Here is a 6438-nt window from a genome sequence, read left to right as displayed (position 1 = left end):
TATTATTTATGAGTATATATTTAACATATTTATTGTTATTTCATCCGACATTATTTAACTGTCGTTTTCATTTTTATTATTTATCCACTCACTGTGCAATCACTTACTAGGCTCTACTTTGTGTTACGTATACAGTTAGCATGGGGAATGCAGAGAGACAAAGATGTTTAAAGTAAGACTTCCTGAAGGATAAAATTCAAAGTCCTTAGCAATCAAAGATTGGACACCCTAAATCCAAGAGGAAAATAAGGTTTTATGTTTTTAAAAGCAGTCGAGAGGTTAGGTTCGCTTCTAGAAATGTGTACGAGGCCCTCTGCTTCCTTCCAGTCCCTCAAAGGAGCCCAACTTCCCAAACTTTCCAATTGTCCGCCAAAGACAACTCCTAGCCTGCGCTGCTGAAAGTTCCTCCCTTGGTAATTGACAGCTGGGGAAATCCCACTAAGGCCCGCCCTCCCCATACCCCTCCTTGTTAAAATGAGTGGCGCATCCCGTGGGAGGGGCTGCTGGCTCAGCCAATGGAAGAAAGCGGGAGCAAGAGTCTGTGTAAACAAACGCAGAGGTGCAGCGCCTCGGGCTCCTCCTTCACGCGGGGGCTGTACGCCCAATGCTTTGGCCCAATGCCTATCCAGGACCAGCATAGCGTTCTTTCAGCCAATCAGAGCCGGTGTCTCCCGCAAGTTGGCGCTCCACCTGGAGGAAAAGAACGAAAGGAGCGAAAAGACAGATGTTAATACCAATCAGAAGCGGGAACTCCGGAGGGGGTGGGCGGGAACTACTTTATATTTAGACCAATAAACACCACACGTTCCCTTCTAGGTGACTGAGCGGCATCCTCTTCGGCCCAATAGACAAATAGGGCGGTGCCCAGCAACCAATGGCTTGGGTTCGGGGGCGGGGTGAGGAGCCACTGTGCAGTAAGAGATAACCTGGCGAGTGGTACCAGCGCTTTTCGGTGCTGAGGTTCACGCTTTGGTACTAGAGGCCGAGAGTGTTCCGACGACGGCGACCTCTGTGGCAACGACTGAGGCTCTCGGAAGAGCGGCGAAGTACGGTCTGGAAGAGAGGCGTTTAGTCAGCCCAGGTGGGCTCGGGCGCTTGGGCTGCCGGGGAGGGGACCCACGGGAAGCGCCGCTCTCCCTGCTTTGGGGGCGCCCTGCGCCTCCCTTTCCGCCGCCTTCGAAGCTGTGAGGGGCAGCGCGCGACTGCCCAAGCTCCTGTTGGGAGGTTAAGCCGGCGGGTCCCACGTCGCGTTAGCTAGGTTGCCCCTCTGCCCCTTGGGAGCTTCGAGGGTCTTAGTCCAGCAAAGGCACGCTATTCCCCTCCCGCACCTCTCCCCCGCCCCCCAACTTCCCTGAGCCCACTTATAACAAACACTCCGACTGAAGTCTCTGTCTCTTGAGTCCCCTTGCAACCCCGTTGCAACACTGCTAGGCAAATTGACCATTGCTGCATCCCCGGACCCCTTACCCAGGCGGGAAGGGGGAGGAGTCGCGCATTTTTGCCCCTCCCCCAATCGCGAGCCCCCTTGCGTTATTTGTGTTTCTTCTATTTCTTCCATTTCCCGCTTTACTCCGGCCTTCTTTCTTGATACCTAATTTGAGTTAGGGACCTTGGCCGCTTCTCTTTTGCCTTCCCTTCCGCGAGCGAGTCTTTTATCCTCCACCCTCTGAATTTCATACTCATCTCATGGAAATTAACACTTTCCACTTGCCCCTTCCAGGTATCTGGAAGGTGAACAGAAGAGAGGCAGAATACACTGTACAGGGAGCTTTACAAGGCTGAGAACTTTAACTGGATTTGTTAATGACAAACCATTCTTGTCGCTTAAAATGGCATTTGATCGTTATACCCTCTCTAGAATCTTTGTCCCAGTACAGTTGTTTTGGTGACAATTTCTGAAAATGCAGGTGCGAAGAATTTACTGGCTGCAAAAAATTTAAAAATGTATTATTTTTAAGTAGATAGAATTGGATTATATTTTAAACAGCTTAACTGGAGTGGCAGGTGCTTGCAGTGTAAGGGCCTCAGCACACTAGTTTGTCAAATTATAAGACATGCTTTTAGCTGTACAGCACAGTGTAGTTTGATGACACGCAGCCTATGGATAATATAGCATTGAATCTTTTAAAATAATATTCTCTATACCCCTTTCACAGAGAATTTTGTATTCACCTTCATATTATAACAGTTCGAGTTTCAGTAGTGTTGGTTCTAGCCATATGTTTCTAGATAATAGTGCAAACTTTGTTGTGTCTAAATAATATTATGCTAGGAATTTTATGAAGAGTAACTCACACTTAGTTTTGATTGAGACTTTAGAGTTTTGAAAATGTTAACCTAGGTTTTGGGCAGGGAGGGTTTTGTTTTGTGGGGTAGAGGAAATTGAAGTATTGGGACAAGCCTGATGGCCCTTAGGCTGTGCCTGAGGGAGAGGAGGGAGAGAGAGGAAAGAGATGACAGGAGAAAATACACGTGTACAAAACCTTGTAGATTCAAGCAGTGTTTAGTTTCATGACTTTACATAAATTGGAATTGTTTTTCCTGTTCTCAGTGGCAAATTGTAAGCAGTAAATTTAATATCATGTCCACTGGGTTTTAGCCAGAATTTTGTAAGCTTTTGTGAAAAATTCTTACTGTTTTCCCTATCTTATTTGTCACTGCATATCAGTATGCTTCTTTGTATTTTGCTATGATAAGACCATATCTTGTGTATAAAGAAGTAAGTCTACTAGAGTGAATTAAAAGGAACCTTTCCTGTGAGGAGTCAGCATTGTTTAATGGACTATATGTTTGAGCCCTGTTAATAAATCATAATAAAAAGAGGAAGATCTTAAAACTATTCCAACAAATACCTAGGTGTTTAGAACAATAAAAAGTATTTATGAAAAAATTATTGGCAGTTTTCAAAGAAAATCCCTGGACAAATTGCAAATCCATAAGTTGGTCACTATCGTGGGTTATTAAAGGCTGCAGTTGGAAACCAGTTATTTTGTACAGTCTTTTCCAGTGGATTTATACTTATAATTGTTTGCAAATTTAAAGGACTATAGTTATAATTTCTTCCTAGAGAACTTGCCTTTAAGGAGTTCACAGTTCAATGGAAGGGAGACCTGTAAACCAAGAATTAAATCCAAAGGGAGAAGTTCTGCAGTACAGGGTGCTTACAGCACCCAGAGAAGCACAGTGACTTGATATCATGCTGCTCTAGACTTTCTGTAGTGCCATTTCCTGAACCTTCCTGTATATTTCACACACCTGAGCCCCTCCCTGTGGGTGCTGTTTTCTCTTCTTGAAGGCCTTTTTTTTTTCCCCCCCACATCATAAGTACCTATTTCAAAATCTTGAAGCTTGCCACTATGCTCCACTCTATCCAAATAATTGTTATCTATATCTTTCTGTTATTTCATTTTAAATAATTACAGATGATTCTCATTACTCACAGTAATTATGGTCTATAGTCACCTAGATCACTAATTAGCAAATATGAACCACTACTGCTCCCACAAAAAAAATATATATATATACATATGTACATGTTTCATAGATTATAATCTTAAATCCTAAATACGACTCATCCTGGTAGATCCTATTTTCCTTTTTATACAGAAGAGAAAATGAAGTTCAGAAGTGTTAAATGATTTGCCTGAGGCCACCCTTTAAAAGGTGCCAGAGTTAGTTAGGATTCAAACCCTGTCCTACTGGCCCTAGAGGCAGAGCGTCTTGTGCTACACTGCACTGCCCCCTACCGTCTGTGTTCTTTAGTCATCTTTGTGTGAAAGCTGAAAGAAGGCAGAGCAGTACCTTGTCCACCTCAGCTAGGAATGTAGGAGGCGACTCAAAATGTTTGCCATTCTGTGCATGTCTCTGAAATATTGCAGAAGTGTTACAAGTATCAATTTTAGGAATATGAATAAATTTTAGTGAGTAGACGAATTCTCAAATACAGAATCCACAAATAATGTGGATCAACCGTACTTGTAAATGACTCATGGAGTCTATTTCATGGTAACCCTTCCCCTAGTCCACTGTAGATTCCTAAGCTTCTTTGACAATTCGTTCACTTATTCATTTATTCAACAATTTTTTATTAAACACTTACTATGAATCAGGTTCTGTTTTAGACTGCGGTGAACAAACTAGAGGTTAAATTCCTGCCCTTATAGATGTTGTATTCATGTAAGAGAGACAGACAGCTAACAGTCTGGATGGAGCTCAGGGGAGAGGTCCAGGTTGGAATTATAAATTAATTTGACCAAAGTGAAACCTAGTGTGCGCCCTCTCACTTCACATCCCCTAGCATACTGACTAAGAACATTTCTGTTATGCTCTGTGCCTAAACACTTCCTTTTAAGCCTCTTTCCTCTGACCTGTGTCAACCTCCACTTGCCATTAGTTTATTTTGAGGCCATTTACTCATGTAACTGGAAGTGTTCTAGAAAAATCAGGCTGAACTGATCTTTGGTTTCTGGGTTTGCCACTTACCAACTTCGTAACTTTGGTCAAGCTGTTGAACTTTTAAGTCTGTTTCCAAATTTCAAGAGCGCTGGTATGGCGATTAAGCCCTTGTGGGTTGCAAGGAAGAGGAACACACATATTACCTTTGAAGATGAAGGTTTAATGTAAACTTGAATGAGAAATCATTTCAGCAGCCATATTGTCCCTTGGCCCTAGTGCTTTCCACACTTTATATAACAATAATTTAGCAATGTTTAAAATAGGATTTGAATTCTGGAGACCTACCTTCTTTTACTTTGTTGGCCCAACATTTGTATTTCCCAAGATAAGAGTATCTGAATGGATTGGTTTGTCACCAATAGGACCCCTATTAGGCAGAATTTTGAGCCAAACCATACTCAATCTAGTCAAGTTCAATCTGTTAGTTAGGACTCTGAGTCTTCGTCCAGTCTTTTGTGGCCAAAGAAGTAGGATTGCTTTCATGCATTATCTGTCCTTTGAATCTTTTTTATATGCTTATTGGCCATTTTGCTTCTTGCAAGAATTGCCTGTTTCTCCATTGCCTGTTTTATATTGAAGAATTTGTCTTTTTAAAGGAATTTTTAAGATTTCCTTTTAGGCTAAGGATATAAAACTTAGTTGTCACTGAGATTACAGATACATTCCTCTAGAAAGTAATTTGCTATTTAACTTTATTTTTGGTGTCTTGCTGAATGAAAGCATATATTTTTTTTCTGTACTATACTCATCTATCCAATTTTTTAAATTTTGTAACTTTTCACTTTGGTTGCTTGTTAAGAAAGATTTTTGCCCATCCCAAGGTTAAAAATATTTATTTAAATGTTGTATTTTTTAAAACATTTTTAATCTTAATCTGTATGTAATTTATTTTTGTATGAAGGTAGGCAGTTCGTTTTTTATTTGCCCTCCACCCTCAGTTTTGAATGGCTGACTAGTCCCAATGATTATTCTTTATCCACTATTTGCAATTTAGCTTATAACAGAAACTAGATTCCTATTTCTGGGCTTTCTGGTTCATTGATATATTTATTTCTATGCTCAGTCTACACCATTTTAATTAATTTTTAATTTTATTTTTTGAAAAAATTCTGTTGACTATTCATATGCAATTATTAGCTCACCTAAAATTAGAATTAATTTGTCAAGTTTTCAAAAAGTTTTCTTTGGAGGTTATATCAGAATTTAACAACTGTAGATTAATTTATAAAGTTAATATTTTACAATATGCCCATTTATTCAAGTCATTTTAAATGTTTCTCAGGATATTATTTTATGTTCTATCCATTTATTAGGTTCATTCTGAAGAATTTTAGATTTTTTTGTGTGTGTCATATAGTGTAGGTCTTTTTTATCTTTTCTAACTGGTTGTCGTTTTATTTTAAAGCCATTTTGTATATTGGTTTGGAACCAGACTTATTATTAAGTTCTCTTACTGTTTCTGATAGTTTTCAGTTGATTCTTAGTCTTGCTAAAAGTAAAAATCATATTGGCAAAGGATAATATTGCCTCTTCTAATAGTTATACTTCTTGTGTTCCTGACAGATTGCATTGGGTGGTAGCATTCAAAGTTACGTAGTGGTTGTGGTAGTGCATATTCCTGATTTTTTTCTATTCTTAATGGGAGGGCACTAAAGGTTTGGGGCAGAGAGATGCTTATGTGAGTATATTGATTATATTAAAGAATCATGATTTTATTCTTTTTAAAAAATTTATTCCTTTTAAACATAATTTGTTTAAAACGAATATTGAATTTTATTAAACACATTTTTTTGCAAATATTGAGATAGTCATGTAGTTTTTTCCCTTTACCTAATATGATAAAAAAACACATCTTTATATTTCCTAATTAAGACCATATTCCATTTCCTGGCTGAACCCTATTTGGTTAAAGTGTTTTTGTTTTTAAATAAATTGCTTGATTTTATTTGCTTATATTTTCTTTGAACTTTTGTGTCTGTAGCA

General features: G+C 39.2%; 1 protein-coding gene across 2 annotated transcripts in view; it reads left to right on the top strand.

Moving 5' to 3' along the window:
• Nucleotides 1-910: 910 nt before the first annotated feature.
• Nucleotides 911-6438, top strand: part of PAIP2B (poly(A) binding protein interacting protein 2B) — a 28268-nt gene continuing 22740 nt past the window's right edge. Inside the window, exon 1 of one of the 2 annotated variants that reach the window (XM_016155739.2) lies at nucleotides 911-1046. The gene's annotated coding sequence lies outside the window, so the exon portion shown is untranslated. Of the gene's footprint in view, nucleotides 1082-6438 lie in introns of both variants that reach the window. The other variant, XM_016155736.2, reaches the window with a different exon arrangement.

The sequence above is a fragment of the Rousettus aegyptiacus genome, unplaced genomic scaffold, assembly GCF_014176215.1.
Source record: "Rousettus aegyptiacus isolate mRouAeg1 unplaced genomic scaffold, mRouAeg1.p scaffold_m13_p_7, whole genome shotgun sequence".
NCBI lineage: Eukaryota > Metazoa > Chordata > Mammalia > Chiroptera > Pteropodidae > Rousettus > Rousettus aegyptiacus.
This window is presented reverse-complemented; position numbering and strand designations above follow the sequence as displayed.